Here is a 24852-nt window from a genome sequence, read left to right as displayed (position 1 = left end):
TTCGCTTAATTAAATTATTATTATTAAATCTATTATGAAGCTGTTAATAATATATTATTGCTGCTATTGTATTTCTTGTAGTAAGAGATGGCCGTTCTAGAAGAATTCCTCTTCTTCTAATTCACTTCTAATTCTAGAATTCTAATTCTAATTCTAAGAGTTCTTCTAATGCACTTATTTTCAAGATGCCTAGCCTTGCGTTTTCCATCGCACTGGCAGAGATTTTATAATATATGGGATTAGCATAAGTTATAAATAGGTCTAACTAATAATTTGTAACAGAAGATTTTAACCTCAAGATCTAGATTTAGATTATTGGAAAAATATATAATAATTTAATCCTTTTTTGGTTTTCTGTTATGGTCAAGAATTACGAGGTGGATAATTTTTCTTTTACTTTGAAAAAAATTTGTTTGTATTCGTGAAATATATATAAAATCATACTTCAAAATTCAACAAATTCGTTTCTTTCTTTCCCTTCTAAAAAAAATCACAAAAAGACGCTGTTTTAGAACGTTCTAATTCAGGACACTTCCTTAATTGTTTTATTTACTTGTCATATCGTATCCCGGTGCTTTTTGGGGGTTAAAATGGTAATGGATCATTTCTTTGACCTCTGAGGTTGTAAATGGTTTTATAGGAAAAGATATTTAGAAAGGCGATTTACAAAAATTTCATGTATTATCACAAATATGATTTATAGATATACAAATATTTCTGCTTTATTGGTAGAAGAAAGTGATTTTTTTTTATTATTATTTAATTTGTACTTTACAATTTGTCTAGCTAGACATTTGGTAAATTTTTCTAGTTTAATTGCTAAATAACATTTGGATGGCTACCCCCAGCGGAATACCATCTCCGAGTTTGATTATTTTATTTCTTTAGTGAGGTGAATGGGATGTTTTCTTTTCGTCTTCTTTCTATCAAAGTTTTGCTCGCTTCGGCAGTCAGTTGGTTTGGATGTGTTGTCGTTCTTTCCTTGTATTTTTCTGCGTACCTGCCGATTTTAATAGAAGAAAGTGACTTAAATAGTTCGGCTAATGCACAACTAAGTTAGCTTTAACTGTGTGGGGTATCGTGTCCTTGCGACAAATGGATTGCAGAAATAATTTACGATGAACAAGTGAATTTCTTGAATATCTACCAAAGAGAATAGTTACAATCTGCTGTAAGAGACAAGTTCCTTAGATACTTCTGGAAATAGTTGTTTTTGAATTTCCGAAGGATTGTTGTCACTTTTCTCGTTGCTTTGTTTAACCTACGTTTCCTCTTGCTTCTCGATTGCTTTGCGATATTCTTCTGAGCTTATGTCTTTCTGTAATTTTCCTTTTTATGGAATCTGGATAGTCCTGTTTGCTTACGGACTCTTCATCAGGTGTAGTAGAACGGATCGCATTTATTATGTTGCTATTCAAATATTCCATACCTGCGTCAAAATCTTCGTTTGTCCTTAGCGGCACTGAAGTCGATCTTGAGATGTTTAACCCTTTCGCTTTGGCAGTCCAGTCCGCCTAAGTGCTCTTCCTGTACGGAGGCGCGCGCCACAAATGCGCACAGTGGCGTGATTGCTGTATAAATGTTTTTCTCAGTCTTAAATAACAATTGTGCTGAATAAAACAATAATAAAACAATCTTTGCTCCAATATGATAAGTATAATTTACATCTTTAATATGAAAAGGCTTACAAAATTACAGGTAATACATTATATATTTACATATTTACAAGATGGCACTGGTATATGCTCGATATATCGCGTGGTCGCCGCCTATAAGCGACACCCGAAGCGAAAGGGTTAAAGCATCCCGAAAGCACTGATAATTTGTGAGTTCGTTGTGAGTAGTTTTATTTGGTTTCCAATAATTGTTGAATTACTTGTTGCTACAAGCGAGTGATCTGAAGAGAGTTTCAGAAAAGAGCTGACTTGGGTATATCTTGCAGAGATGTTTTAATATTGTTACGTCGCGCAAGACATCTGCACGCCATCCGGCACTACTTGTCCGCCGACGGTCTACGCATCGTCCTTCGACCCTCAATAAATCCAAGGAACCCGTAAAACGATAGCTTTTAACGCTACTGTTTTGACATATGTCGTCAATTTACGGAATAAGCTCCATATCCTAGAGATGCTTTCTGTTTATAGCCAGTTTAGAAAGGCCCTTGGATTTACTACACGCTATTAGGAAGCTCGGAGAAAGCTGGTAGTGACTTAGCAAAAAACGAATGTTTAATCACCGGGAAATCCAGATTTTCCGTTAAACAAGACATCAGCTAGCAACATTGGTAGGAGGCTCCATTCTCTCTAGTCATTCTTTAACATTGACTTAAACCAATGGACATCGTAGATCCGTTGCCCTCACTCTACTCATGAAAAGTGTGAACAACGAATCCACGTCCTTAATAAAAAGGGAACACCCATACCGAGCTTTCTTCTGTAATCCTACGAAAACGAACTACAGTTTTTTCCTACAACATTCATCCTGTCGATTACGAGGCTACTTCGGTTGTCTCTCTTACTCGTTCCTTGACTACGTCATATCTTAGGACATCGTCTACGTTACTGCATATCAGTGTAAAAGTGTTGAAAATATATAACGTTTATAGCTCTGTTAATCACAGTGTTATACTTATTCAATCACCCCTATTATCCTAGCCGAAATAAGGGGATCGATCTATTCGCGGTGTCGATTCTTGCAATCGTAACGGGAATTTACGACTCCCGTTGACGCGCACTCTCGCAATCGCGTCTCCCCGCGATAGGCCGAAAATACAAATATTTATATGATGTAATGTTAAATATAATGATAAAGAGATCAATCAACATAGTATTATATCGTAGATTATTTAGATTACTAGACATGTTATTTTTCTTATTATTTCAATCTCTTGGCATTACATTTTTCTCTTTGCTTCTCATATTTCTCTAATTTACTTTACTTCGCTAATTTATAGTTTCTCGTTTTATCGAAGAACTTTCAAATACGTGAATATACACACATTTTATCGCTCAGGTAGGTTGCGCAGCTTATTGCTTAATGTACATGAAACAAATATAGACATCCTATAAAACGATTAGCTTAACTACTACCATATGCGAGTAAATATTATTATAAATAATATTTATTTTTATATGCATATATTTAAAAGGTAAACTTTTCGGTTTTCTACATATAAAATGTAGTAATATACAGATCCAAAACTTATATGTAGTTCATAATTATACCAATAAAAAGAACCGATGTTTATAATGATTTCTTATGATGTTTAGAATGATATTTATAATGACGCTTGTTGATAAATTATAATTATTTCGTACATTATAACAAAAGTATATGATATATTAAAGTTATTCGTTTGAAAGTAGAATTAATAAAAGAAACCATGATAGTGTCACGACCGGCTCAGTTCAAAACCGGAGATAAAGATGTGGCGGCACTGGGCAACAATGTATATCGCCGAAGCGGAGTGCCTAATGAACCATCGATATCCCAACGGTGCTTCCGCCGAATGTTCGAGAGGAGGGCGACCGTGGCAACAGTCGAGGACGCCTAACAAACTCTAGGATAGTGGGGATATTGAGGGGTGACAAAAGAAAAATAACCGAATCCGATTGGAAGTCGAGTCGTAAGAGTCAGTCTTGAAAAGTCACGCCTAGAGCTCGGAAGTAAATTTTAAACCAAGTGTTAGAGGAAGATAAAGTTTCCATTTTTTATTTTTTTATCTTAAATTTCTTTTTTTATTTTTTTGTTCTTTTACGTGACAATAGCTTGAATAAGTTAGGAAAATTATTGTAAGTAAAGTGGTGTTACAAATAAGATTTGGAGAAGAGACAGTTTGGAAAAAAAATGTTATTATAGGCTTGAATGTGAATTTACAGATAGCTATTTATAGTTCAGGACTGTAATTTAGAAAAATACACGAAACTTTTGGTAAATATATGTCGGGATAGCGTTGTGTATCCTTCTGCTGTTTGCTACGCATCCTCTTGCGGCACTCCGTCGCTTTGTGTCCGTAGGTACCACAGTAACGGCACCTCAAGTGGAGGTAAAATGCTATTACTGAAATATTCATTGCTGTTCTGCAAACATATTCAATTGTAAAGCGAATAAAGCACGACTTGATCTTGTCTAATCTATTTTTTCTCTCCTTCTTTCTACAAATTTAATTTTTTTTTCCATCCAACTGGCGTCTACTGATTTTCAATTACAATTTCAGGTATCTACATTCCCTTTTCACAGCGGTCGAATGTATTGCTTTTGAGTTCCGATTATATTGTGACAGTTTACTTGCCGTGTAAGAAATATCAGGTCTCGTTCCGATAGCTATATATTGGGTTGGCAACTAAGTCATTGCGGATTTTGTCATTAGGTGGTATTGACAAAATCCGCAATCATTTAGTTGCCAATGCAGTAAATCTACTACCACTAATCAGTGGTCTCAGTAACTGTTGGTATTCGGTCTTATCCGGTGTCACGACCGGCACACTTCAAAACCGATGGGCTAATGACGGATACCCACCAGTCGGCAAGGGAATGCACGCGGCAGCAGGGGTTCCAGGGCCCAGACCCAACACCCGGGGGTCCTCCCTACTTCATAAGATAACCACTTGTGTAGGGATGCGGCCGAGTTGTAAGAGCTCCAGTCTTTGAAAGTCACGGCTGGAGTTCGGAAATAAACTGTCATTAGTGTAAACAAGATGTTAGCAAATAAATTCTCTCTTTTTTTATTTTCACCTTCCATTTCTTTTTTCACTTTACGAGACACCGGCTTCGGCGAACCTCATATGCATCTAAATCTTGTTTTAAACGCATTTAAATTTTCTTACTGGCTATTTTACTGGATTGCAACTTTCTAGGCGGTATTTCCTTAAAATTTGTTCTTTGTATAATATTTCCGATAATTATATCACATCCTTATTTTTTATAATTTTTATATTTAAGGAATTATTTTCCTCCAATTTCGTTAACTCAAAGTGCTATCTCAATTTTGATACGAGTTCTTCAACTATCTTATCATTTGTTGCCATAAAAAGTCAGCTACGTATATTTCAACGATCGGCTGCTTCTGTCCCTTAATTTATATGCACACGATTCTCCTTCAAATTGTGTTATATAATTGTGTTATATATATCCAATGGTATCCAGATTAAGGCAATCCATATGTGCGTTTTTCTAGCTCGCATACTTTGTTACCGTCGGTTATAAATCCTAGTGGTTGTTCCATATATACTCTGTCCTTTATATTTCTGTATAAGTATGACGATTTGACGTTAGATTGCTTGATTTTCATTCGATCAATCGGTGTTAGAGCCAGCATAGCCTTTGCCGTGTCCAATCGTTTGACAGGAGCGAATAATTCCCCGTAATTTATTCCGATTTCTAGTTACGTCCTACTGCGAATAATCTTGCTTTGTACTTTATATTTCCTTCTTGCGAATGTTTCTGACTGTACACCCAATTGCTTTCTATCGTTTCTATCTCTTTTTCGTGCTGCACGAATCTCCATTTCGTGTGCTGTCGTCTCATCATGGTAAGACACGATCTCTGATTCTATCGCTGCCATATAGTCGTTTGGTAGTAATGTGTCCTGTGTATTAATAACATTCGTTCACTCATTTCGCTTTTCTAATCTTTCGAAACGTCTTCTTCTCTTAAGCGCATTTCTCTTTCCATTAGCAACTTGTCATGCTTTTCTCGCGCGACTTTATTCAGCCATCCTAGTTTGCGTCCGCGTTTTATATTTTCTTGAAACTCTTCTGCTTCTGGTTAGTATTTTCTGCTCCCTGTATTACCTTCGTTAATTTGGCTTTCCATATTGTTGAGGTTTTATCTCGGAATAGAGAGAGCAAACGTGTGGATGAATGTATTGGGTTGGCAACTAAGCGATTGCGGATTTTGTCATTACCACCTAATGACAACATCCGCAACCACTTAGTTGCCAACCCAAGATTATAGAATTTCTTTATTCAGAAATATTAGGATTTCCAATGGTTTCTATCCTATATGATAATTTATTTATAGATGGATTTATTACAATAGACTAAACAGAAAATGGATGATTATTTATTTATTATAATGTAGTACTGTAAATAATTGTGATTAGTTTATTAATGATAAATGGATTAAACAGATGTCGATTAAACAGAAAACAATGGTTATTAAAGATGAACTAATTGCAACAAACATATAATAATTAAAACAACTAGATAATTGATTAACAATTCCTGTCAACGCAAATTCAACTCTCTCTTAACAACGCTAACAACACTATCTCGACAACGCAAACCGCACTCTCTGACTTCTCTACTCATACTGCTATTAATTCGTTTATCGTCCCCTAGCAACCCCTTGACTTTCGTCTTAGCCCCACTACGCACATGCTCAGCAACCGCTTGTTTATAATTCGCACCTCAGTAACCGCTTGTTTATAATTTACACCTCAGCAACCGCTTGTTTACAATTCGCGCAACAACCCCAGGCCCCTTGTCGATGATACTACAATAATATGAAGGATGATTATTTAACGTGAACTTCATGCAGTAGTGTGATGTGACAACTGTGGATGAACGACTCTTGACTCTTGACTCTTCGGTGGCTAACCGAATATCAACAACTACGGTGCTGAAATATATCGATGGCCGTTAGACCTATTGAAGTTTCCGACCTCTTCGGCTTGTCGGCATTTGCGCTTTGTCGTCGACGTTGTCTGTATGTCGGTGATCTCTCCGCGGTACTATAATAGAGACGAAAAAAGCCGCTGGAAAGAGAATCGTTGTGTCAGGGCCGACAAACGTGTAACATCAATCCACATCAGATACCAGGCCGCATACCGAGGGCAAGATGGCATCCAAATGTCCACGCATCCTTACTGCGTACCCTCAATAGTCTTAAGGATCCACCATAAATCTTGGCATTTTCATAGTTAAGGTCCTTCGGACCAAAAACAAGCATCTTCTATTTCCAGTGTTCTTTACATTTTTGTTTACTACGAGAAGATACGGGAAAGTTAGTTTTCTCACATTCGGTATTTTCCGTTAGCAACTTTCTCTCAAGGGCGGCTAAGAGCCTTCCTAGTCCACCAGGGTTCTTGTGCTCCAATCAAAAGCAATGTCTATCGCCCTCGCTTTCCTAACCAAAATTGTCCTTAACGAATCAGCTCATCTCGTGGCCTTAGACACACCCACCCCTATAGCTTTCCTCCGCCACAACATCGTCACTAAACTTACTTATTCTCTATCTTTAGAATAGTCAACATCTTTTTTCCGAGTTTCTACCCTTAAAGCAGTCGCGTACTTAGTTTATACCTACGCATCAGTGTAACTAGATTCTATATAAAGTTGTTGGAGTGAACAGTGATTTATACGTGTCAATTCAGTGTATATTCAATTGTGATTATTGAATTCATAATAAAGATTGATAAAAAAAAAACTAATAGTTGTGTTACGGCTCAACCTTGTTATTTTTATATAATCCGAGTTGTGAATTGTGATTTTGCGTGACAAACGTGTGACAGCGACCATACCCAAATCCACGTTATTCCACACTATGAGCTCCTGTCAACGAACCGTTAAACTTTGATCTTACTTTTAAACATGGCCCAACACCAAATTTTCCCCATTACGTACGTCACTCAGGATCCTCTCCTTGCCCTTCAACTTCTACAAACTCAACATATAAAAACTAGGAGTATTCGACCACGAGACTAGTCTTGGGTACGTCTTGGCCGCGATTTGAACGGCTATTTTAATACTTTGTAACTTCGCTACTTCATTGTAATATTGTACTTGATCACTTTTGTGAATAAAAGCATATAAAAATATGAAAGGACAGTCAAGTTAAGATTGCTCGGCTCTTCCTTTTTTATTACGAATTCTACGTGACAAACGCGTCGCGTTCGTCGCTAGTTGCAGCTTTCGTGGGACTAAGTAAACCAAACACTACAGAAGATGTAGTTTTGTTAGAAGTGAGATCCACTTCAACACATATATTCTTCATTATTAACTGCTTCGTTATTCCCTTCTTTTATCTCATTTCTTTTACTTACATATATAACATTATTTAGGTCATTTTGTTCTACATTTCTTCTTAATAGCTGTAATCCTATAATGTCTTCGTTAAACTTTATTAAACTGAGCGAGCTGCGTATATCTTAGCACTATCAGCATATCATATATTCGGCATCCTTTACTATCGTCAAAACTTCCAATAAATCTTGTCCTTTTTGATATTAGTTCAAACTTATTTCTACAATTCTTTGGTATATAATAATACGTTGTACAGATAAATACCTTAACCCTTTGCAGTCCTACGTCGAGTGTGACTCGACATCAGTTTTTATCTCAGCAGCTCCTTTGTCGAGTCCCACTCGACATTCTTTCATGTCCACCTTTTTTTGTGAAACGTGCGAAAGAAAACCAAGATTGCATCCTGGAAATTGTTTCAAGATATATCGTACATTTAAAAATTACAAAATACAACAATAGTGTGAATAAAACTGGTATATAAGTGAATTTCTTTCTTCCTTTATTTATTTAAATCGTTTTATTTTTTAGTTAAAGTAAATTTCAAATAAAACACTTAAAAGCGTTGGGAGCTGTTGAAATAAAATTCGCAGCGCAGTCGGTTTTCTTCCCATGCCACTATCGATGTTACTGTAGCTCTTTCTATTGGACATATGGATGTTTTTGTAGCGGCGGTTTCCGCCCAGAACCTATTACCTAACGCCCTAGGAAGTCTGTTATCAATTAACATCGCTCTTACCTTATCTAACACGATTCTGTTCATTGCTTTCCGGTTTGTATGGAACAGTCTTTTCGTATCGTATTCCTTTGCTCCTAAGCAATGCTTGAAACTTGGTATTTATAAATTCTCTGCCATTGTCAGATTTTAAGGCTATTATTCCTTTAATTAACATACACTCGTACCTATTCGTGTATTCCTTAAATCTACCTATTGCCTCATGTTGGTTTATTAGAAAAATATGCACAAAATATACATATTTACTGTAATCATTTACCAGCACAAACATGTACCGACTATCGTTGAGAGATTTTACTGGCATTAGCCTACATAAGGCTACGCGTATAAGGTCCAACGTTTACATACTTTTCCCATTCTACACAACTCGTAAATATCTCTAGTTTTTCTACTGAGTAATTGAGACCTCTTACGATCTCTTTCCTTTTCATCTTTTCTCAGTGTTCCTCGCATACAAGGCCTAGTCTGCGATGCTGTGACATTATATCAACTTTTGCACCTCTAACATTTCTTATGTCTGATCTCACCAGTATATACTCCTTTTCGTCTAAGACTACTTTCTCAGAAGACAGCTGTGATTTATTGTCATTCCTTAACCTGGCTTCCAGTGTATAACCTCTATTCTCTTCTTTATCAAGTCTTAATTCTTTCTCTGATCCTGTTATCTTTACTGAGTTCCCTGAAAAGGTAACTTCATTGCCAATTTTTGTTTAGGTACCTTATCGATAACAGATTGGTACGTAAGCTTGTAATATGCAGGATTCCTTTGATGTATATATTTCTATGTTCATTCATTACTGGCATACCTACATGTATGGCACTTCTGCCTTTAGATACTAATGGCATTTAAATAGCACTGCCTGTGCTAGGTTCGCTTTGGTCAAGTAGGGTCCAACATTCGTCAAGCATATAGCATCCAGTGACGTGTGTGATGATGTGTCAGAATTCACAATCCATATTTGTTCAGGGTGTCGAGAGTTATTATCCTTCTTAGTATATATTTTGAAATATACAAATGCATGAAAAGCATATCCTTCGTGGGCTTCAATAATCATATTTATTTGCTGCTTGCTATTGCTAAATTCTCGCCTAATTCTTGTGCCTCCTCTTCTTTTATTAATTCTTTTTTCTAATGTACCATCTCTTTTGTCAATTCTGTAAAAGCAATCTTTTGCTTTGGTTTATGGAGAAATATGTCTTTTCATATTGTACGTTTTTCATTAGTTGAATTCGCTTCGTAATAGTAATTACTATTGTTAACTTTCATACGATTCTCTTCTTCGTAATAAGGTGCATTATGTGTCTTCTAAGATGATTACGCTTTGAGTTCTCTACACTACAGCCATCCTTTCAAATTTTATACGTACGTCCCGAACTACACGGTATGCTATTTCTCGGGTTCTATTACTTTAGCCAGAAATGTGCTCCTTTGAGCAGCATTCTCTGCACGGATTATATATTTCATTGCAGTTTCAGGACTTCCCTTTGTAATACCTTTTAGCTCTAACTCTATATCTGTTATTTGATCTTCAGCTTCCCCCACATAAATATATTTTAAATCGCTCCATATCTTTTTGCGCTCGTCTCACCTAAGCACAGTCCAACCTGTTCGGTTATTATAATAATTATTTTTCACTTCCCAGATCAGGCAGTTATTTTCTCGAGTAGCTTCCTGAGCATTTTGTGCAGGTTTATCATTTTCTATAAGTTCCTTAAAGAGTTTATAGTTTCTCAAGGTTGCACCTACTTTCAACAGCCATACTTGATACTTTTTATCTATTAATCGCTCTACCTTACTTAATGACATCGCTATAATATCCATCTTTCCGTTTTTCTGTTCTTTCTACTCTATTTTATTTGTTCGAAACGAAAGCGGCATTCGTTACGTGCTTCACTTTTCTTTCTTGCCTCATATTTTAATATTTTTGCGGTAACCACATTCAGCCACTATTTGTGGATTCGTGAATTCTCTCTCTCTCTCTCTCTCTCTCTCTCTCTCTCTCTCTCTCTCTCTCCCTCCCTCCCTCTCCCTCTACGGAGCTTACATTTCATCACGATCTGCCTAGGAAGCGTAATTTTTCAGTTCCTTGCATACAATGAAATGTCGAAATTCTACAGTGGGAGTCTATACAATAGTATCTATAATGTCAATAGTGTCTATAATGTCAATAGTGTCTATAATGTCAATAGTGTCTATAATGTCAATAGTGTCTATAATGTCAATAGTGTCTATAATGTCTATAGTGTCTATAGTGTCTATAGGATCTATAGTGTCTATAGGATCTATAATGTCTATAGCGTCTATAATGTCTATAATGTCAATAGTGTCCATAGTGGGAGTGGTTCAAGGGATTTACTGTATGCATATGATAACTCTTTAAGATTTCCGAGAGTGGTACCCTCTCAGATGTTTAGCAGCAGTGATATGCCAGGCTGTGTTTCAATATTTAGACTAACATTTGTAAAATAATGACGTTTCTATATCCCTTCCAAAAATTGAGAAAGTATATGTGGAGGCCTATTCATAACAATGGTAATATGGTAAAATAGAAAGTACTGATAGTATTTTGATTAAAATTTTTGTTATCTTTAAGATGTTATCGCTTTGAACTGGAATAAATATAATTTAAACCGATTCAAATATCGTGTGTTCTGCTCATTAAAATATGAGAATAAACAAAACGTCAAAATCGCTTACTATGTTAATGCTGATCTACCTCACGTAAACCGCACCCATCTACTTTGCGTCGCGCCGCACCTACATCGAATATAACGCTGAGAGTTACTGTTATTCGCTAATCACATATGTACATCACGAGGTCATTGGAAATTTTCACAGTTCACGTCACGAATCTGTGGTGTGTTCGATCGAACAGTATGTTTGGGCGTTCGCGCATGAGATTTCAAAGATAAAAGTTTCGTAGTACCGTGTTACGTAAAATGTCAATGTAGTTCCAAAGCGTTTAGATGATTATCGTTAATAGGTAGTGGTTATTCAAATAAAATTGTCCTTTTTATTATCTCCGCAATACTTTATCCAATTTGTATATTTATCAATATTTCATTTAATTTTTATATCTTTGCCCTACAAATTATCCTCCTTTTAGACAAATCTCATGCTACATTTTACGTAATGTATATCAAGTACTAACGAAATTTTATTAAAATTTATCTAGGATACGTATTTGCACACTCATAGATGACATTTTATTTTTATTTTAACCTTTACGTAAGGTTTACACTGAATATGCTTGTGTCTGATACAGTTTCATTAAAAAATTTAAAAATTTTCTTTTAATAACTAAACATTACAATTTTGTGTATTATACATAATACACAAAAAGAATTAAAAGACACAAAATGAATTAAAAGAAAATTACTAAAATAGTTATGTCGCTCAATTTTTCTTTTTCTTATTGATTACATAAAGTCGCATTACAGATTCATTTGTTTAAAAAATTTAAGTAATTGTAATGTTTTAAGTTGTATTTTATTATGTGGAATTAATATTAAAGTTTGATTTAGTAGCAGAAAATTTGCTGTAGTGTAAGATGAGATAGTCCAGAATAATATTTTTTTCTCTTTATTTTTTGATATTATTGTTGAGAATTTTAGATCTTAATTGCCGAAATAATGGTATACGAACACTAAATTTAGACTTAGAATTTATGTTAGAATAGTTATATATTTATTTGATAAACGATTTCAAAGATATTCATCGATACACACTTGCGTCTCACCTTCTTCCATATCAGACTGTTAATCGACTGATCAGTTTACATTTCTTTGTTTTCGAGACGCCGCGCACAAACATACTTCCATACATTCATATTCACATACATGTATCATTACTATGCAGCTAATCTAGTCTAACACATAAAATTATACATATCGCAATAATTATAATACTTTTACCTAAACTACATTTTTATAAACTGCATATATATATAATATAATATAATTTTATATATATATTTATGTAATGGTGTAATATTTTGAAAATTAGGCGATCGAATCGTAAAAACTCAAGAATCGATTTACTTAGTCTTTTTCCTTGTCTCCTTAAAACTCTTCGCTTCTAATCTCTCTTCTCTTTCCCTTTCTAACTTTTAAACTTGCTTTTCTTCTTCTTTGTTCAATCTTCGCTTCTTGAAATCCTGTTCTATTCTCTCTGCTAAGTCCCTGTCCTTGTCTATTTATGTTCGACCGACTCCTAGTAAACACAGGGAAGAAAGTCAAACCGTCGATTGATGTTTTATATTCTATCGAATTTACATATATATATATATACCAATGAGAGAATCATACATTTATTGCATATTTTATGCATTTTACCTATTTGAATACCATTCACACGAAATAATTGTTGATACTTTGATCGTAACGGTTGAATGCTAATATACTGTTACTGCGTAGTGGCGCAGTATTTCTTAATTGCGCAGTAATTTGTATTAGGACTAATTGTAGTAGGACGTTCTCGTTGTTCGTTAATTCTTTGAGTACTTACATTTAGCGCTGATTTTTCTATTTCGAGTCTGAAAAGTTCGAACTCTATCGTCGGTAAATCGCTTAAAGTCTCTATCGCTAGTTTCTCGAGCTGAGGCTACTATCTATATATCGTCTTTTCGTAAACAATTTTCCCCTTTTCCTTCAGCTTCGTTAAACTTGAGAATACTCTGTTACCTTGTTTTAGTGCCGGGTCCGCACTTGTCAGTGGTCAGAGAGCGATTCCCGTTTTAAATATTCACGGTCGTTAGCGAAACTATTGCACGATCTGGTAATCTCTATAACTCGAGACATCTCGAAAGCATCTTCGGTGCGACGCGAAGCAACTTCACAGCGTTGTAACCATGTGGCAACATTGCCTCTCCCTCTCTCTCTCTTCAATGTGCAACCGTTTCGACTGCGCCAACTGAATATTTCGTGCTTACTCCCCACAATTAGTTTCGTGATTTAAGACTCACTATTATTTATTATAAAAATCAACATAGTAAATAGTATTCGAGAGATATTTCTAGGAAGTGACTATCAACTGACAGTCAAGCGAAACGCAACCATGCAATAGAGGCCTGCTTGGTCATATTTTACATTCATTGCCCGGTTTCCTGAGAAGTAAGCGTAATAAAATGTACCCTATATTCCGCAGAAAATGAATATATTCCGCTTTTCATTGTGAAAGAATTATTATCAAATCATTTAAGTAGTTTTTCAGATTACCTCGGACACAAGCACATATATACCTATGCACAGACCTTCTCTGTTTTTATAAATATTATAAATATTATTACCGGTACATTATATGAAAGATTCACAAGAAAAGGAAGAACGACAATTTCAACGACTTTGAGTTCAACGTTAATTCGTTCGTATGCCTTGTGTGTTTTCTTTATCACTGGTTATGTCGTATTAATTTGAATAAAAATTTTTTGAATTTTAAGATAGTTATAAGAAACTGAGGTGTAGAGCGCACTCTTCATTTTTACATGTTATCGGGTTATATGTGCGTATGCCAGCAAACTTCATTACAAGAACGAACAAGAACGCTGCCGCCCATTTATCGTTCAATTTGAGGATCGCAGTGCGCCCCGTTGTTTACGCTGACCTATTTTCCTTCGTGTAAGAAGATTTATTCGCACAGGAGGGTATTTCGGTTCATTTTTAATTGCCAGTAATTAAAAAACGAAGCCGAAAATGCATTTTTTTGTATTCTTGATGTCCATCTTATTTTAGCCTCAAGAAAACACCTTAAATATTTTTATGTCTGTAGCCGAACATTCTGTATACTGAAAAATAAATTTTTATTTTCTGAGAAATACTAATGTATGTCATTTCTCTCTTTCTCCGTGGAGTTCTTATATTATAATCGTTAAATAATAACATATTCAAATTTTCTGCATTTTAGTTTTCATATTGCGTTTGGATTATATATGATTTAAATTGAATTATTCGTTACGGATGCAGAACATCCGGTTCCCATCTGCATTCTTCTAATTGCTCGAACTCCCGTTTCGTAACGTGTTATTAGTAATAATTACATCTATTTGTAATTACGTTAGTAATTATATCGATATAATTCTGTTTTTATTATTAGAAGATAATATAATTACGAAATAATCACGTGTCAACGTTGTATCTTTTAGTTTTTGCGTTATGAATATTATATTAGATATAGAATTTATATTATATAATATTATACTTATAGAATATTGTAATGAATTAAGCTGCTTGAAATACTTTTATTGCACAAATAAGTTTGTTCTAATATAATATAATATAAACTTATGCCGGATTAAAATATAATAAAACTGGTTGAGAGGCTATTACCTTTTTCCAAATTGTAATAACATTTATACAAAATAAACTAATTTTTAAGCAGTTCCAATGTTCACTATTTATGTTTCTATGTACGCATATCCACATAGCATATTTAAATTTTATTAATTCATTTGTACCATATATTTAGTGATATAAAGTATTTTTGAACAGGAAGTATTTAATATTTACATGTTAATTATTTATTTTCTACTAGATACGACTACGGCGTATTAATAAGAAAGAGTTTCGATTTAACCTTCCGAAGATTTATTAATTGCAGTGTTTCCGAGCATGCGTTACATATAAAACTTTGTATCAAGTTTCGTAAAACAGAACAGTTAATTCATACTAAATCAACCAGACGTAAGTCACAAAGTTGCATGTTTAAGCAATTTAAAACTTATTGGCAAAAGTTTCGACCGGCCTTTTCAATAAAGATAAAGCTTGCGCTTAGTGTTTTCGATACATAGAACTTGGCTTAAAATATTTGCCTTATTTCCGAAGTTTTATCTCGTTTCGAGCAAGCGTGATTCTCGATGGAGCTTAGAAATAGTGGCAAAATGCCAGAAGACAATGTTGCTAGATGGACGTTTAAAGTAACTTTAGCTCCAAAGCTGTTCAGTGCCGAAAAGCAAACTTGTTTTCCCAAGTTAATACAGAAAATTTATTATAATTTTGTCAAACATATTTTTAATCTTCTTTCGCAGAAATTATAATATTCTTAGCCTTATGGAAGGTGATTACTGTTTTAAGAAATAATATTTTCTTTGAAAATAAGGACACATGGAATATTTTTATTTATTTTCTTCTAGCGGCTTTTTACTACAATAAAAAATATTGTTCTCCGTTAAGGAACAATAATTTCAACTAAAATCATTGTGCGTAATGGATTAAAAACGTAAAGCTTTATGAAGCGCAGAAAATTATTAAAATTCTTTACAATTGCCAAGGTATCTCTTTCGAGTTCTAAATATTAGGTCGTCGGAAAAGTTTCTTTTAACCAGTTTTAAAAGGGATATAAACCAAACTATTTTTCATAATCTTTCTCAATTTATTTAAAGTAAATATAGAGTAAAAAATGTTGTTTAAATAAATGTAGATCTACATATTAGAGTAGAATTCAGTTACAGGCATGATCGTGTCGCAGATTCCAGATACAACGCAGACTGCACGACGAAGCCTAACAAATCGATTGATGTGCCTTGCTTGAAACATTTTCTGTCGCTAAGAGCCTTATCCCCACCACGGGTATTTCCATACATGTATATACGATCGTACTGTGGAGTTTAAGAAAAAGGATAGTTTATATAATGACATTTCTGTAATGTTTTTTTTAATTTGTAATTTACAATTTGTCCAGCTGGGCATTTGTTCAATTTTTCTAGCTTTATTGCTAAATAATATGTGGACGGCTACGCACATCGGAATACCATCTTCCAGTTTGTCTATTTTATTTCTTTAGCGAGGTCACTGAGGTGTTTTCTCTTTAGTCTTCTTTTTATGAGCTCTTTCCTCGTATTTCTTTGCGTACCTGCCGACAATTTCAGTAATGATGGCACGATGAACCGAATAGTATCGTGCATTTCTATCAGAAACGTTTTTTAGAAATAGCGAATCAGTTATTAGAACAAAGTAATTATTTATTTATTTTATTTTATTTTATTTATTATTACTTAGTCCATGCCTTTCGGCTTTGGTCGAGCTTTCGGTTTTACATCTCGTTTACCTATTACGCTTTTTACATTTTATCAGTCTTATGGCGTTATCACCTTATTGCCTCCTCCCTTATATCTGTCTAAACTCTTTTCTTTGTCTATCTCTCTTTTCTTATATATCTACCTCCCCTCTTATCCACTCTATTATATTGCACTCCATTATATAATCTGTCCCTAAAACTATGGCAATTTTTGCGCTTTTGCCTCCTTGCTGTGCTTCCTTATTGACGTTCCTCCCCGTCTTGTATCGCCCTTCTCTTCTCCATTATTGTTTTCAATTCTATTAGTCCTTCTCCAGTCTCGTTTAGTATTTTTTCTGTGTCCTTTGATCCTCCCGTTATTTCGTATTCTTCTATTACGTGTCTCAGGTCTTCTTCTTTCCTTTTACGTAGCCTGCATCTCTTTTCTCCCTCTTCTTTCCAGTATTCCCTTGCTTTGGTCTCGTTTCCACATCTGAATCTTGCTAATATTTTTCTGTCCTTCCACTTCATCCTCCCTTCTAAGTATTTTGGTAACTCTTCTTTGGCGATTTTCCTATGTTGTTGGACAAAGTAATTATTTCGCATACATTTTTAAATTCCGCGCCACGACACTGTTCATTGCCGTAACTCCATCAAGTTACAGGTTTGGAATTTTTGGCACAGTGCTTCTGCATTAAACACGAAGCTACTCGCCGTTGCTCGTGCAATACGAATTGCAGAGGACATTGAAAATGTGAGAATAGCAATGCAACAAGATCAACGCTGTTCAACCAGGAGACACGCAAGCGCTTTATTTTCAAGTCGAAGTCTTCGTAGAATGTTGCACAAGGACCCTAACTTTCATCCATACAATATAGTTGTCGTCCAACAGCTAAATTTTTCTCAAGAGTTACTTGAAATTTTGAGTGTAGATAGTGCGCTGAACTTTCTGCTTATGTCAGATCAGACTCATTTTGTATTATTTGGTTGTGTCAATAAATCAAATTTTCCTGAAAATCTTCACGAAGTTCAGGTTTTCACACCCAGAAAATTACTGTATGATATGGAGCAGCATTGTTTGGTATCGTTACCTCTTCTTTGAGGACAGGCTATGCTATTACGGTGACATAAAACCGCTATGTGAAAATTCTGTGTAATTCTTTGGAACCACAATTGCATCGACTTGAACACTGTATGGTCCCATTAAGGTAGTAGATTGTCCGAAAAGTTCCTTTCGTTTTATAAGGAAATAATGGATGCACAGCATTTTCCGTTTTATATTATTTTATCGAATTACGTATGGTCCATTTTGTTTCCAGCAGAATAAAGATCACAACGTTCGACAGATTAGGATTCGTGTTTATATAAAGATGCGTCGTTGTAAAAGATGTGTCTGTAAAAGAAAGACACTTTTCGGACAACCTAATACAACTTTGCACACCACAATGGCAGTGTGTTAAATGTTTGTGCGTGGAATGTTTTCTGGACATTCGGTTTCATGATACGACGATATTTCTTATTTCTCTTGATCGGCAGATTTGATTTATTGCGATTAGTGATAGTTGCCTCAAAAACCAAAAAAACAAAGAATATGATCCTCCATTTGCCAATATTTAAGAATTGAAAGAAAAGATAAAATTGCAGCATTCCATAACGAAATGATACAAAGGGTAATAGGAAATCTTTGAAATCAACTAGAATAATATTCGGGAGAGTAGTGGGATACATTTCGCTGGAGTCGTTTTCAAAAAATAAAATGGCGTCTTTGTATTAACACAAAAGCTTAATAAGAAATTGAAATCTTAAAATTCTATTTCATTTGAAAAATCGTTCAGATTCCTGTGCCCTGCCACGTGTAATCTGTGAAGTAAATATGTTCTCAATTTGCAATTTAAATTACCTAAAAAATAAAAACTCTAAACTATCAAAGAAACAGTTTTGTTTATTTTGTTATATTTGTTTCAAACAATTAAGTTTAACATTTAAAAAACTAACTAAATAAATAGAAAATATGTTATATATAAATTATTAGAAAGAGATTATATCATAATAATTTTCAAACCTTGTTCCATTATATTCAATGGCTTAAAAATTATACGGAAATTAAATGGAAATTCTTCCATATAATGTGCATTTTCACTGAGAGTGTTGAGAAATTGTAATAAATACTCGATAATTATATAATAATAAGTTCACACATGCTTCCTAAAATAAATAATTAAAAATTTGATTCAGTAGAAGATACAGGCACGGATTTTTGTCATTAATAAAATTTATTTAAATAATAATAGAAAATTATAGTACTTGTACGAATAATTAATCTGTTAAATTTGTATATATTTGCAGATTGCATATAATATGAACAAATATACAAAATATTTAGATCTATTTATTCATAGAATTTTTTCATAAATAAATAATTATACTTACGCACACGAGGGACATTGCAAAAGCTCCTGAACCTGTTTAAAGAATGTAAAACGTTTCGTTTAAAAAGTTGTCTAAATCTTTCAAATCTAATACAGATCAACGATATAAAAGTATTTATTTAATATTTTTTCTCTCATATTTTTAATGAATTTAAAAAACTGATATTAAGCAGTGATTCGATTCTTAAAATATTTAAAATTTAATTAATTAAAGGATGTATCATTTTCTCCTTTTTTAAAAATATTGTACTGTAGTTATGCTGGTTACTTTCTTATGAAATGATTTTTCAATTTTATTTCTTTTTATGCATTTTTTGTTTACCAAACAGGAATTTTAGCCTTTATTTTGTCATTATCTTGTCTTTATTTTCCTTCTATCTTTGTGAACCTTAGTTTATGCTTTTAACAAAGTGTATTATAATTGTAGCAGTTTAAAATGAACAATGGAGCTTATAATGTACAATAATTGCTAATATTACAATGAAAAGCAGATTTTCTTATATTAACTACCTTTTCAAGTATTGTTTAAAAACCGTAATATTATTGTCATTAATAATCAGAGCAAGTACATAAACTACCCTTTTTGTTTCATTAGAATATTTTGTGAAAACAATTACATATGTGGTTTAGTTACGTTATAATTTAATTACCTAAAATGCTTGCTCCATAATTAAATCAGATAAATTAGATCATAACGAACGTATCAAAGATACCAACTCAATCACTGTACATAGAACATCATTTACTATCATCTCCAACCATTATCTCCAACCAGTAATCTAAATAAACGATCTCAATTACACATTCTCGAAATTATAAATAATCGGAACAATTATTGTGAATTAAAATTTTGAGTTATAAATAGAGTGGAAATTTTTATGCATTTATGCAAAATTTAAGTCTTAAATTCTTAAAATTGCGATCGTGCTTTTGTTTCAATTGGAAAAAGAACTTCTAAAACTTTGAGAAAACCATAAAATATCGTACAATTGAAACGGAAAATCATGCATATTGATACTGACTCTTTCATATTTTTCTTGCATTCAAGAAAATTCGTTATTCGAAAGATAGAAATATGATTTGGGATAAAACGACCGAAAGGTCGTAGAAGAGTTAAAGTTGTAAAAATGCATAGAATGCAAATAGTATGCAAAAATATAGGATAATTATAGCAACTTCTAAAACAATAAAACATCCTGAAAAATTTTGAGTTTTCTATGATCTTCTTTTATATATTTTATACCTAAAGTGATTTGAGAAATCGGTTTATGCAGAAAAGATCGTAGGATTCTATCTTAGAAAAAAGTATAATTTTGCTTTTTGCAACTGAATCTATGAAAAAAATGAAGTGATAGATAAAACAGTGCAAAATTTTTCTCTACAATTGTTCCTTAACACTACAACTACCGATAGTTAACACGAAGCTATTTCTATCAAAAGCAGTGAAAATGACTGGACTTGAAAAAATACCTAATAATAAAATATTTTTATATTTATTGATTTATTACTTTCTTACAGAAGGAATTCCATGTTATGTAGTACATTTTTGGTATTATTGATCCATCTGGGACCATAATCTCTAAACGAGACTTGACATATTTATAAAATTGTAGAACCAGTCCTTTTGACTGCTGTGGTATTTCTAGCGTTAGCATCTAGCGATCGATCCGGAATTTTCCTCATAACCGATATCGTCATATCGAATGATACGCGGTAAAAATTTGAAAAACGTGTGGCAAGTTGTAGAAAACGAGGAAACTGGTTAATCAGGGTTCGATAAGCAGATTGCAGCTCCGTTTTACACTTTGGCAAGTACCAGCAATTTTTGACCGGTGTTGGTATACGTAGCCTTGATACAAAATTGTTTTCAGTTTAAATACATAAGAAACAAAATAAAATCCATTATATTATTCTTTTAGTTATCGTTGCGAAAGTCGTTACATCATTGCGGAAAAAAATATAACACGAAATAGGAATTTTTAAATGAAATTGTAAAACTAGTCAATTTCACTGGTGTGGTAGTTCTAGTGTTAATGAGTAGATGGAGCTCCTTAAGATCATTTGTTTCAAACAGTCGTTGTCATTTGTATAACTTTTATACTTACATACTTTTGGAATTTTTAAATTCTATGTAGTTAAATATACGTTTCTAAGCGGTGTATAGTATATTTTACAATATGTAAAGATATACTACCAAAAGATCACTGGGTGGAGCATTTTTTTAAAGGATGGATTTGTTCTTTCGTTTCATCGATTTCGTTTCGATCTTTTCGCCTACTGTTTGGTTATATTACAGTTGTGTGCGTGCTTCTGAGAAGTATCGTGCTCCTCATGTTGATTTACTTATTCGTACATATTAAATAAAATTTCACTATTATTATTAGTAAATTAATTCGACGATCAGGATGGCGATCGCTTATTTCTGAGTAATGGTAAGTCAATTTCGAGCGAGGAACAAGTGGTTAATTAATTCGAAAGAAGAAATTATGCTTCGCGTTTCGTGCAAAACTCTCTGCTGTCCTTTCTAAGAGCCAGCCTTCAAGAGCTAAATTCTAAGTTTTAAAAGGCAAATATACGTAAACCCTGAAAATACATCTAAAATTTCAGAATTCTTTATTTTTACATATGAAGAGACTCGGTACAAAGTATTTGTAAACATAAGCCTAACTATGCCCGCCATATCGCCAAGCTCTGCCCAAATGGAGAATATGAGAACATCTGTTTATCCCCCACGAAAAATAAAAAAGTAAATGAACTAACCATATTAGCAGAGGAATTTAAAGAACCTCTTCCTCCTTCGGTAACAGTGGAACTGATCTTACCACAAACCTCAAACAAAAGAGCATCCATAGATAAGCACCAATATTACAATTAGCGTATAGTACAGACATTGACAACACAGCTATTGCCGATCACACCATTATCCATAGAACGTAATACTATGTCAGTTAAATCACGAAACGATACTGTTAAGCGTAGCAAAATTTAAATCGAAGTGTTAGAACAAATCAATGAAAAGTCTGAACGTACTAAAACCCCAGTCAATCTCAATCAACACAGAATCCTATAACCAGTTTCTTAGTTTTCTTGAAGACAACTTCGAATTGAAAGACCTACTTGAAATTGTCCGCGAGTACACATACGGCAAGTTGTACACATACGTTTTATCAAACGTTATCAATAATTAAAATTGTAATTATTAACTATTACATTTAAATAATAAAATATTTATTAAATAATAACATATTTTCTGTATATGTTGCATATATTTATATATTCTCGTATATGTTGACACATTATTAACACATATTCAGCATACGTTATTTGCACATTTTGACATATTTTATTGACATAAACATCCGCAGTCTGACTGTGAGCAGCAAACTCAAATCAAACTGTAGGTACTTGAAAGAACGTTGTTCTTTCGTTGTTCGTTGTTGAACGTTGTTCTGAACAACGTCCACGTTGTTCTGCTTCGTGCTATTTAAATTGTTTATACAATCGACAGTATTTTACTGTTCGATTATAAAAATGAAAAATCAGATAAATATAACAAGTGCCAAACTGCTCCTATCTATCTATCTATCTATATATATATACACTATACGTAAGTTCATCAGTTTTCAATATGGTATAGCCATAAGATTTGTTTTCTTATATCTCAGAATATACGATTTGTACAAAGCGCACAAAGCGTACAAAGGTTGTGACGTTCTCAGCCTCTCCCGTTCTGTGAGGTCCAATCTTTGGCCAATCGCTAGTCGCGGCATACGACGGGGGGCCTCCCACGCCGCAAAAAACCCGAGTGTATGCTGGGCCGTGTCCTCGCACTCTCCGCAGTGGTGACAGGTGTTCGTCACCTCTCTTCCGATTTTCTGCAGGTGTTCCCCGAATACTCCATGTCCTGCGAGCGCCTGCGTCGTCCGGAAGGATAGCGGAAGCCCTCCGCGGTCATTCCAAAAAATTCGGTAAGTGCCGCCGAAAGGCGACAGTGCCTTACCTTATACATGTGTTCCATCCTTGCCTGTAGAAAAAAAATTTTTTTTTTTTGACGTGGAGGAAATCTTCATAGACACCTTACCACCCTGGGAAGGGACGGCGAAACCACAGGGCGGCAGAAGTGCCGGATTCTTACCGGCTAAAACCTCCACGGACGGGGGGGGGGGGGTTAGATTCAGTACGAGGTCGATTCGTCGAAGCCCCTGTGTGCTTAATAACACCAACAAGCACACTTTGCCAAGCACTCCTCAGAAAGTACACCCACAACAGCGCAAGGGAGGGCGGGGCTGGGTGCTTTGCTTTGCCTGCTGTATATTACTTTAGAGAGATTTTGGCTTTTCCATCCTTTTGCAAATATATTTTGCAAACCGAGGATTCGAACTCGTGATGCGTCGTCTTTGATTGTTGGCCTTAACGAGCATAGCCAGCCGCCCCGCCGAGCTTCTAGCTGTTTGGGAAGTATTTAATTCGTATAGCTAGACGAAACTGGCCCAAGCGATAGGTGTCAAAGCGTGGTAAACAAACCAGACTGATGCTCAAGAACAGTCACAATACGAGCCGAAATACAAATACCTATGATATAGTCAGTTTTACGCGACACTGCTGTTGTGGAAGTAAACTCTAATCCTTTTTCCTTTTATGGATATGATAAATATATTATATTTTGTAATAGATGACGGTTTCAAAATTATATTTCATGAATAAACTATACTTGAATAGAAATTCAAGAGTCTTCATATGTGATTTTATCCTAAGCAAAGTAATGATACTACGCCTAAAAATAAATAGCATATTATAAACAAAAAAATTCAATTGTAAGAAATGTTCACCTTGAATCAATATCTAATAAGAAAATACTTGCAACTCTAAAAAGCCTCCATGGTACGATATTTCCTAAAACACTCTGGCAGATGTAAAGCCATCCGTTCACGACCGTGGCTCGTGATATTCGTGTTTGGGCCAAAATCTTCATCACGAGTCAGACACGTTAAAGCACGGGAAGGGGTTGATGTGACATAATATATCATAGTAAGTATTCTTATTGCTTTAGAAGAAAGTTCCTTAATGAATTTACCGTTTATTAAATCAAAATCGAGGATGTTTGAAGCGATATTTAATCATTAAATTGAAACATATTATGGAATCATGTTTTTTTCTAAGAGACTTCATAGCTCATAATAATTTAGTTATATATATAACTTAGTAACTTCAATAGTATAGTATAATATTATATAGTATATAATATATATACTAGCATATATATATAACGTATATTTAGTTATTGTATATATATATAATTAAGTTAAAAAATACACTAAACTCTTCCAGAAACCATTTTTAGTATTAACGTTATGAAGAATTTTTATAATTTTTAATACGCAGGAAAACAAAAATGTTTAATACGTAAATTTCGACACATATTTTGCTTATTTTCTAGTAATTCATTAGAAAGACCTCAAGGCTCCCTACTCGAGGAAACGATCAGTTCATCTGCTAATGGAACGTATCAAATATAGGAGCGCCGCCCAATAGAGGGACAGGACGCGATATTTAATCCATTTGCGCCTATAAACGTAAAGTAGCATTCATCGCTGTAACTATGCTTGTGCACATGTTAAACATTGCATCCATTTGTTGAGTTGCTAAGAGAGTAACAGATTTTAAAAAATTTCACTT

The 24852-nt window shown here is 34.1% G+C and overlaps 1 protein-coding gene across 1 annotated transcript in view; it reads left to right on the top strand.

Annotated features, from left to right (window-relative positions):
- The window catches only part of CAP (Cbl-associated protein), a 413875-nt gene that overhangs the window by 104504 nt on the left and 284519 nt on the right, over nt 1-24852 (top strand). The gene's annotated exons all lie outside the window — the stretch shown is intronic.

Source organism: Bombus flavifrons, chromosome 18 (genome assembly GCF_040668555.2).
Source record: "Bombus flavifrons isolate JBK064 chromosome 18, iyBomFlav1_principal, whole genome shotgun sequence".
NCBI lineage: Eukaryota > Metazoa > Arthropoda > Insecta > Hymenoptera > Apidae > Bombus > Bombus flavifrons.
This window is presented reverse-complemented; position numbering and strand designations above follow the sequence as displayed.